The sequence below is a fragment of the Nicotiana tomentosiformis genome, chromosome 11 (assembly GCF_000390325.3).
Source record: "Nicotiana tomentosiformis chromosome 11, ASM39032v3, whole genome shotgun sequence".
NCBI lineage: Eukaryota > Viridiplantae > Streptophyta > Magnoliopsida > Solanales > Solanaceae > Nicotiana > Nicotiana tomentosiformis.
Genome location: NC_090822.1, coordinates 88599497 through 88610335, shown reverse-complemented (window position 1 = coordinate 88610335; position 10839 = coordinate 88599497). Strand labels below are relative to the sequence as shown.

Sequence of the window (10839 nt, the reverse complement as noted above, 5' to 3'; positions counted from 1 at the left end):
TAAATACAAATTCGGGCATACGTGCAAGTCCAGAATCACTATCCAAACCTAAAGAAACCATAAAAGCTCTTACCTAGGGTCAAATACATAAAAGTCAAACTTGGTCAACTCTTTCAATTTAAATCTTCCTAGTTAAGAATCATTCTTCCAAATTAATTTCAAACAACTCAAAAACCAAAACTGACCATATATGCAAGTCATAATATACCATATGAAGCTAATCATGACCTCAAACCACTGAACTGAATGCAAAAGCTCAAAATGACCGGTCGGATCGTTACACTAATAAGGAAATAGTGCCAATCTTTTTGAAATAGAGGGAGTATATTATAGTATTGGCATTGATTTCGTTAATAGGGTTGGTCCAAGATTTTCTAGAGAAATAATGCTTTTATTTTACCAATACAAACAATTATGTCTCAGTCCCAAACAAAGTTAGGATCATAAATATGAATCCTCACTTTTTTTTTGAAGCTTAACGTATATCATCATTGACTAATTTTAAATAAAGTAAGAGTATTTAAATATATACATAAATAATACTCTCTATGCTTTAATCTATTTGAACTTTTTCGGGGTATAAAGGTCAAATTGACTAATTTTAAATAAAATTTACATATTTAAAAAATACATTATAATGGAAAGGAAGGCCCATCTCGTGCTTTCGAGCAATTCTTCCCGCAAAAGGTAGATCTTTTTCTTTAGTAATAACACTAAAAGCTCTCGAACAAATTTAAAGCCTATTCTTAACTAGTAAGTATCACCTAGATGATTCTTTTTGAAATTGATGGTTAAGGATGATGGAAGAAGTCGCTGAAGGAGAAGATTTGAGGAAGGAAGTAGAGTGGCGGTGAGGTCATCACTTGGCACTAAAATATTCAATCCACTGGTGCAACTAAATGTGCGCAACCTCTTCTGAACCGTAACAAGAAAGAGCTCATAACCACTTTTTGTGATTAACTCTCCTCGACTTAAGGCATACACGAGTAGTCGAACAAATGAGAGATTGTCGACGAAGGGGTCAAAAGTTGTACTTACGATAATCTGAAGGTTGTGCAGACAATGGGTTAGTTGGGGGAGAAGGGTGGAGGTCTGATTGGGAAGGGGTTGTTCTTTATTTTATTTTTTAACATATTATATATTCTTTTTTATTTTTTGTAAATTACAATGTACAATTGTTCATTTGACATGTCAGCTAGGATTGTATGTCACGCGAGTGGTTTGTCCAACTTGGGTGTCCAGGAGATATATTCTTGCCAAGAAAAAAGTGTCTATCTATTCTTTAGTTATGTTGAAGTGTCTAACTGACCGTTGGTGCCAACTTTGAATGTCTATCTATATATTTTGCAAATTTAATACATTAATTATCATTCTTATGAGGCTACCAATTATAGAATAGTAATATTTATTATTGGAGATTTTCTTCCCAAATATCATATAAATTTACTTATAAATACCTTGACCTGCAAAAAAGTGTTTGCATTCTCGGTATGCCCGCCTCTGTCTTTCTCCCTAAACCTTATTCAGCACCCGCTCCTCCAGAATCCCCTCTCACTCGCTGCTGTAAGGTTAGTTCCTTTCTTTTATTTCTCTTTTATTTCTTATTTGTTTTCATTTTCGATAAGGATGTTATAGTTGTGATTTTTTCTTCTCTAAACTCTGAGTCATATATAATTTAATTAATCCAAGAGTTTACTACTTTGAAAATTGATTTCTTGCATGGATTAGTTGATCTCTCTGATTAGGATTATTAGTTAAGAAATATCCATATATACCATCAAACTACTCTATAACAAATTCGTTTATTCCGATTATCTTTTTTGGCTTTTGTAGCGATTGTCTGTTATGCACCTACAGTCAACCCTCTCTATAACAGCCTCGTCTGTTCCGATATTTTTTGACTTCTATAGTGAATGGTTGTTATACACCTATAACATCATTTGATGTTTAAATATTTTTTGGCTGTTATAGATTAAGTATGTTTCCTTTTTTAGTGTTACATATAAAAGATAAAAGAATTATTCAAATTTAAAATCTTAAAATATATGCATATTTCATTAGTTAAATATTGAAAAAAGCTAATACATTATTAATAAATTTATAACTAAACGTATAAAGATTTAAAATCTATGATAGACATTTTAAAGCTACCTAGAAAAATAATTTATTTCAAGATTGATAGAAGAACTTTGTAATTGTAGCTTGTTTCGTATATTTTATTCGATTAATAGCGATATAACGCTTGAATTGGAGAAGATTCGTGTCTAAATTTTCAGCAAAAAAGTATCCAATAGCTTACCCTTGAAAACAATGTATGAGTTTAATAGTTAAATTTTTTATCTAAATATTTTTTTAAATTTTTCTAATGGAAAAGATTGTGTGCATATTTTTAGAATTATTATTAGTAATCTTAAAAAATCTATACGGTTGTTATAGAGTGGTAATTTTATAAAGAGAGTTCTGCTATAAATATGGTTGTTGTTGTTAAGGGTAAAAAAAACTATTATAGAGAGGTAAAATATAACTTAAAAAATCGGTTCTGAGAAAAACTTGGCTTTTATAGTGAATGGCTGTTATATAGGGATGTTGTTATAGAGATGTCTGACTGCACAACAATATTTGATATTTAAATATTATTTGGCCATTATAGACTAAAGATTTCCCAAAAAACTAATTTTTTACCTTATAAAAGATAAGAAAATTATTTAAATTTAAAATCTCAATGAAATTTTAAATAGAAATATATGTGCCGATCTTTCAAGTATATGAAATCTTTAATGATAGAAATACGTATTCATGTAATATTCTTTATCATAAGTGGTGCATTACAATTTTAAAATCTTAGGTGAAATCTCTAAATTTATTATTTGTAATTTTAGAGATTTTATTTCTACGAAAATGGCTATTTTATTACCCAAAAAATAGTGGTTACAGAGGGGTAGTTTTATAAAGAGACTCTTATAAAGATGGTTCTTGTTGTTATAGGTTAAAAAATCTTTTAAAGAGAGCTAAAATATAATAGGAAAGTCAGTTCTGAAAAGAAACTTGGCTTTTACAATGAAATGTTGTTAAGAATGATTGGTAAAGGAAGGTCTGTATTTACATTAAAAAAATCTCATTATTGACATATACTCTCGAACGAGACGTACTGTCACGACCAAATTTCACATATAGGTCATGATGGCGCCCAACACTACAGCTAGGCAAGCCAACTAATAAGTCAAACGTACATTGGATTAAACTTTTATTCAAAAAAAATAAATAATAATAATAAAATACCAATTTCTATCAATGTGTGTGCTAAGACGTGGTGTCACAAGTGCATGAGCATCTAGTAGATTATACAAAACTCCAAATACTGTCTGAAATGAAATAGGCAGAATATAAATATAAGAAGAGACACTGGTAGCTGCAGGACGGCTCAGAAAGGCAGCTCACCACTATGCCTCGGGATGACGTGGGTATGTGATGATAGGTCCTCCAGTAGTACATGTCCCAGATCCTGCACAAAAAGTGCAGCAAGTGTAGTATGAGTACGTAAACAACGTGTACCCAATAAGTATCAAGCCTAATCTCGAAGTGGTAGAGACGAGATAGCCGACTTTGACACTCACTATGGGTCAATAATAATTGAAATAAAATTAGGATATTCAAATCAGCATGATTTACAGAATTTACAAATAATTTATTTAATCAGCGGAAATAATCAAATTCCTTCAAATGTAACAATTCTCAATATATTAATTAAATTCCTTCAATTCAAATAAATTCCAATTTATCAATTAAATCTCCTTTACATGAGTAACAATTAGTTCTGAAACAAGCAAGAATATAAATTCATTAAATTCCAAGAATTTTTCAAATATATTACTTAGCTTCACAAGCTGAAATAAATTATTAAAGTATCGTGTAATTATTATTATGAAGCACGATTTCTGCCGAGGACGTACGGCTCGATCCAGAGTGTCGTGTATACTGTCAAGGGATGTGCGGCGCGATCCATAGATGCATCTATCCTGCCGAGGTGTTCGGCCCGCTCTACAAGAAAGGAGGACATTTTCTTATGTGCCTCCGGAAGGAGAGTATATTCATTATAAGATGAATTTGGGAGGAGAATAATTTCTTTTAATAATTAATTGATTTAAACAGACAATCAAGCCTATGAGATTTCCATCCTTTAATATCTTTATCTAACAATTTAAAATATATTTATATAGATATCAATTAATGTAAATAAATCAAAGAATACAATTTACACAAGTAAGGCATGCTTTGAGTCCTAAACTACCCGGACTTTAGTATTAATAGTAGCTACGCACGGACTCTCGTCACCTCGTGCATACGTTGCCCCCCACAACTAGCAACAATTATTTAATTTTAATCACCTATCAGGTAATTTTCCCCTCACGAGATTAGACAAGAGACTTACCTCGTCTTGCTCCAATTTAATCCACAATTTTGCCTTTTCCACGATTATCCACCTTTGTCTGGCTCGAATCTAGCCAAAATAATTCGATACAATCACTAAAAATTATAGGAAATAAATTCTATAAGGAAATACTACATTTTAAATAAAAATTCCGAAATTAATTAAAAATTTGCCCACGGGGCCCACATCTCGGAATCCGGCGAAAGTTATGAAATCTGACAACCCATTCAATTATGAGTCCAACCATACCAGTTTTACTCAATTCCGACTCTGAATCGATACCGAAATCTCAATATTTTGTTTCTATGAGATTTCTAAACTTTTCCAAATCTCAAATCTCAAAACACTAATTAAATCGTGAAAAACAATGATACACTTATATATGTAGACCAAATCCGAGTTAGAATCACTTACCCCAATGTTTTTCCCTTGAAAATCTGCCAAAAGTCATCTCTACTCAAGCTCAAGTTCGTCAAAAATGGCAAATGGGACGAATGCCCTCTTTTATAAAACTACCCAGCAGCCTTCGGAACTGGTCCTCGAACTGGGCCTCGATCGCGGCATCGAACATGTGCCTTCGATCAGGGCATCGAGGTGTGCCTTCGATCAGGGCATCGAGGTTGGGCCTCGATCCTAGCCCTCGAGCCATACCTTCGATCATGCCCTCGAGCCTTGCCTTCGATCGCGGCTTCGATCACAGGCTCGAGCCTGGACCTCGGTCATGACCTCGATCAGGGTATCGAGGTTGGGCCTTCGATCATAGCCTCAATCATTGCATCGAGCTTGAGCCTTCGATTGTGACCCTCGATCTTGGGTGTCGATCCTGGCCCTCGAGCTGGACCTTCGATCATGGCTTCGCTACACTAGCTCGAGCCTGTACCTCGTCAACCCTGGGCTCGATATCTGGTTCGATATCTGGCTCAATATCTGGGCTCGATCACAGCCTAGAATGTCCAACAGAAGAGTAAAAATTGCAGCAGCTTTTTAACTCAAATTGTTGATCTGTTAACCATCCGAAACTCACCTGAGACCCTCGGGACCTCAACCAAATATATCAACAAGTCCTAAAACATCATACGAACTTATTTGAAACCTCAAATCACATCATACAACGCTAAAATCACGAATCATGCTCCAATTCAAACTTAATGAAACTTAGAATTTTCAACTTCTACATTCGATGTCGGAATATACCAAATCAACTCCGATTGACCTCAAATTTTACACACAAGTCATAAATTACATAATGGAGCTATGAAAATTTTCGAAACTGGATTCCGACTCCGGTATCAAAAAGTCAACTCCCCGGTCAAACTTTCATACTTTAAATTCATATTTTAGCCACTTCAAGCCTAATTTCACTACGGACTTCCAAATAAAATTCGGATCACGCTCCTAAGTCCAAAATCACCATACGGAGCTGTTGGAATCATCAAAATTCTATCCCGGGGTCGTTTTATCAAAATGTTGATCGAAGTCAAACTTAGCACTTTAAGGCCAACTTAAGGAACCAAGTGTTCCGGTTTCACCTCAAACACTTCCAAATCCCGAACCAACCATCCCCGCAAGTCATAAATCATTACAAGCACCTACAGAAAGTTTTATTTTAAGGAACGGGGTTCTAAAAGTTAAAATGACCGATTAGGTCATTACACGCACTATACAACTCTCACATGCAACTAGGCAGCCTCTTATGGAGGAATTCTATTTCATCATACTCATCATTTGAATTTTAGCAGTTAATAAGAACTTTTCAAAAGTATACATCCCAACACAACACATTGCATTCACATAGTCATATTTTTAGTTTACACCCGCATAGCCAACATTCTTTTGCAAATACACTCTTATATATTATTATACAATATTTATCTATTGTGTACAAAAGTGTATAAAAATATACCAAACTTGTATGAAATGTATAACAATGTATAAATATTGCTAGCCACAGTGATAAACTTCTTCTCTATTTTCAGTTACAATTCTTGTTCAAAACTAGTCCAAAATCTCTACAAAATGACTTTAAGTTAGGTAGACATCCTCCTTAGATTATTCTCAACAAGCCTTAACAACACCCACCCCAAAACTCTTACAAAAATCAATTCGAAATTCAAACCCACTTTTTCAAGCTTGTTCAACAGTGAGAGTAGCCTTTCTAAGATGATTTTCACCAACTAAATCTTAAAATATCTAGTAGTTTAATCACGATTTGCTACTTCTCCCTTATTTTTTGTATAAAAAAAATAAACGAGATAGAGGTAAGGGATGACAAGAGATGTGCCATTGTTTCTTGAAGAGAGGAGGAAAAATAAAGGAGAAGACGGAGGAGAGTGGGGAGAGAAAGACATTTATAGATTTGCTACAACGTGAAGAAAAAAAGGGATTAGTGTTACAACCCGCATTTTGGGGTTGTTATTTCGGCCAAGAACTGGTGAGAAAAGAGCCTTCTGATGGTCTGACGTAGAACAGTCTACTCGGGTAACTTGGGCTTTTTAATTTTAAGCATATATAAGGGGGTATAGGTGATGAAAGCTCCGACCTGCCTCCCCCATACGTGCTGCCACCGAGCCGTATAGAACGAGCTGCCTCGGGGGCAAACCCGAAGGGACTGCTTAGATGACTCAAAGGAGTGTCAAAGGTATCCACGCGAGTTTGGGAACTCGTATGGGCTGCGCAACGCCTTCGGGCCTGCGTTGGGCATCAAAAGGACAGTGGAGACTGCTAGTGTGGAACAGCCAGCCCCGCGGGCTGCCTAATGTTGGAAAGAGACCTCCATGCCGATTGGATACTTGACGCACCTGTCATAGGGGCATCATGTGTCGACTTGTGAGCATGGCTTTGGTTCAGCCATGCAAGCTAGGGTCCGTTGTCCTAAAGGTGCAGGTGTGGGCGACACTGCACTACTTCGGAATGGAAGCGTGCTACAAGAAGGCTATGTATGGGCATGGAACGAAAGAGGCGCATGACAATGGCCAAAGGCTAAAGGTTGCCTTACTCGGGTGAGGCATGAGCTAGTCGCGGATGCACTAGGCGAGTGTCAAGCTTGAGGATTGGGCTGTGCACGCGGGAGCGATGCTCAGTCTTGGGCTAAGGACTAGGCATGTCCTAAGCCAATCCCCCAGGGCGTGCATGGATTGTGATCCTAAGATGGAACGCCACGACATGTCTAGGGCCAAGGGCCTAGGCATCTTACGGGCGGCACAAGTTGGGGCGAGCCCCTCCGACAGGCACAGGATCGTGCTGGGGAAATCCTGGGATAGGAAGAAGGCTGGCCTGCAGCGAGGGGAACTGCAGGCGCCGCACGGGCGAGCCGGTGCCGCTACCCAATGTAAGAATTTGGGCCCGTGACATTAGGCTCTATTGTGTAACAAAAAGAAAAGGGGGTTAAGTTTTGTTATGACAACACCCCTTTGGTATTGTCATGTAATTTTCTTTAACTTGTCCCTTTCTTTCTTGGAAATTAGATAGTGGGTGGTAAACCTTATATTAGAGTATAGCGGTCCTCCGGGACGGATGTAGATTGTTACATATGAGTTTATTTAAACTCAATATCTTTGACTCGTGCCCTTTTTATCGTATTAAAATTTATTAAATAAGTGTAAATAATTAATTTCATTTCCAGCAAATCAAGTGAGTTTTATTAGAATTTCAAATTCGAGCCCATAAAATTTAAATTTTTGATTCGCTTCTAACTGTCTTTCCGTGAATCAATGGGTCGAAAGAGAGCTGTTGACTGTTGTTAAACTATAAAACAAGAGTACCAACGATTGAAGATATATCAAACTTACATATAACTTGGACAATTGAGTTTCAATATCCTGATGAAAATCATGTGTAGGTGCTTCATTAATCTATAAGTGGTCTGATTTTTTTGTTCCGTCTTCGATGTCTCCCTTTTTTCGTCATCCACTTTTCTCTCTTAATTAAGTAATAAACAATATAAAAGTGAGCTATAAACTGTATAATGGCATTGCCATTTGAATTTTGGTATGTAATACATATTTAGCTTATGTGTGAAAAACTTTATTACCAACTCTTTTCTAGAAAAACACCGCCAAATAAAAAGGTGAAATTATTTTAAAAATTAAATTTCTCCTCTAACATTAAACAATAGACATTCAGCTCTTCCTATTATATGCATTGTCTCTTTTACTCTTGATATTTTCAATTCCTCCTCTATGCATATAATTTTTTATTATATTATATAAGATATATTTTATATTTAGATAAGTGTTTTACCAATTTAATTATTTTATTGTAATTTTATAATTAATCTCAGTAAAATTTAACTAGAATAGTACTTTTATGAATTTGTAACAAAATTTATTCTTACATTTTTCTATTGTTACTTTAATATTCAGTATATATTAAAGTTTTACTTTTTCATTTATTCTTTATTATGTGTGTGTATATGCATTTTTATTTACATTAACGAAATATTTTCTAAGTTATAATTTAAAGAACATATAATATAATTTTTTAGGAATTTATTATAAAATCTACCTCTACTATTAGTTATTATTTTTTATAGCACTGCACTAGCTTTTATTTGATTCATATTAGTAAGATCTTCTATTCTAATATTTTAATTGCGCCCATTTCATTTATTATTCAATTTCGATAAATTATATTTTTCATTTTTTTAAAAAAAATTAAAATTATTTTCAGTATAGATAAATACATAACATTGATTAGGAAAAATATTGTGACATTGAAAAAGAATATATATATATATATATATATATATATATATATATATATATATATATATATATATATCAAGGCCGGTAAGATCAAGGGTAAAAGGGTATTTTAAAAATACAATAGAGTTCGAAGGAGCAGAATGTCTATTGTTTAATGTTGGAGGAGGAGCTTGATTTTTAAGACGAAGTTGGGGGATCAAAATAATTTTTACCTCTAAATAAAATAAAACAGAGGGAATAGTTTTTATTGAGACCAAATAATAAGCATTGAGAAAAAATAAAAATAATATGTATTCGCTTGAGAGTATCTATGTAAGAGTGAACGTTGTGAAGTTATTTTCTTGATATTTTATACTGCTTTTATATTCTCTTTTGAACGACGGATTGTTCATCTCCGCACACGTGGGCGTTAATCTAGTAGAGCAACAACGCAAATCTTTGTACTTCCTTTGGCATGGTTTTCTTATGGTCTAATTTACCATCGTTGTGGACATGCTTCAATACTAACACTATGAAGTCTATGATCAATGAAGCTGAATATGTGTGAAGCATTTTCTATGCAAACTTCATTTATTTTTGTTTGTTCAAATGGTCAGGACTTACAATAATGATGACAAATAGCTATAAAAGACTTCGAGATGGAAGGGACAAACTTGATAGACTTACAGATCTTCCTATTAATGTCAGACACCAAATTCAGGAGTACATGACTATTGAGGATGCCGTAAGAATGAGTGTTTTGTCCAGTAAGTGGAGACATATTTGGGCTTCAAATCCAAAGCTCACAATTTCTGCGGACTTCTGCAGAAAAGGAAAGCAATCAAGCACAACAGACATCATTAATAGAGTACTATTGCATCATTATGGACCAATTAAGACATTTCTCCTTGATCTTTCAATAATAAATCCTTCTGAGCACTCAGTTCTTTCCTCTATGTTCCAAACCTTCAATTAGATGTTTACACCTTGAATCCCTTCTATGCATCCTTAGAAGTTCTCCCAATTTGAAGTTACTTAACCTTCTGGTGAGTTGTTGAATTCATGAGTTGTTACTCTATTTCCGAGTATAGAGATGCAAATCTTACTAATATTTCTTGATAGTTGAGTCGGATCAAGAAAGGTTCCAAGAAAGTAGATATAAATCAGTTGAAAGGACCAGGCTTCAGGATTGATAAACTCAATAATTCATTTAATTTGTAGTATTTATTTTATGCATTTTTCTACTTCATTTACTTTGTAATCTTTATTTTTAGCAGTTTAAGATTTTATTTAATATTTTATTTTCTTTCCTTCTTTTATTATTTTCATTTGTTGCTAGGCTAAAGTGCTTTCTTGGCGGACAACTCATAGGCCCAAAGTCTTTTAATTGTTTTTGGGTTATTACATTATCATTAATAGCCAATATATATAATTTATTATAACGAAATGTCACTTATAAGTAAATATGGATTTTTACATAATTATATATCTTTTAAAAAATTTAGCAAATATTTAGCACTAATTCCTTAGTTGCATTCGTTTAGCAGCAAACGTAAACCCTCTCAGTCCACAACAAAAGATTTCGTAACTAGGCAATGTAGAAAACGAAATTGCAGATTTTAAGTATTAACATGAATATTTCAATTGTAGCCATGAAAGAATTACCATCCTAGCATACACCTGCCAGAAATGAAACCCTCATTTTAAGCCTAAACTCTCGTCATAGCA

General features: G+C 34.3%; 1 long non-coding RNA gene across 1 annotated transcript; it reads left to right on the top strand.

Annotated features, from left to right (window-relative positions):
• The first annotated feature begins 1467 nt into the window (after positions 1-1467).
• Positions 1468-10316, top strand: LOC138900810 (uncharacterized). Its single transcript, XR_011412101.1, has 3 exons — positions 1468-1568; positions 9729-10157; positions 10234-10316. It is a non-coding gene; the product is annotated as an uncharacterized lncRNA (long non-coding RNA).
• The last annotated feature ends 523 nt before the right edge of the window (positions 10317-10839 follow it).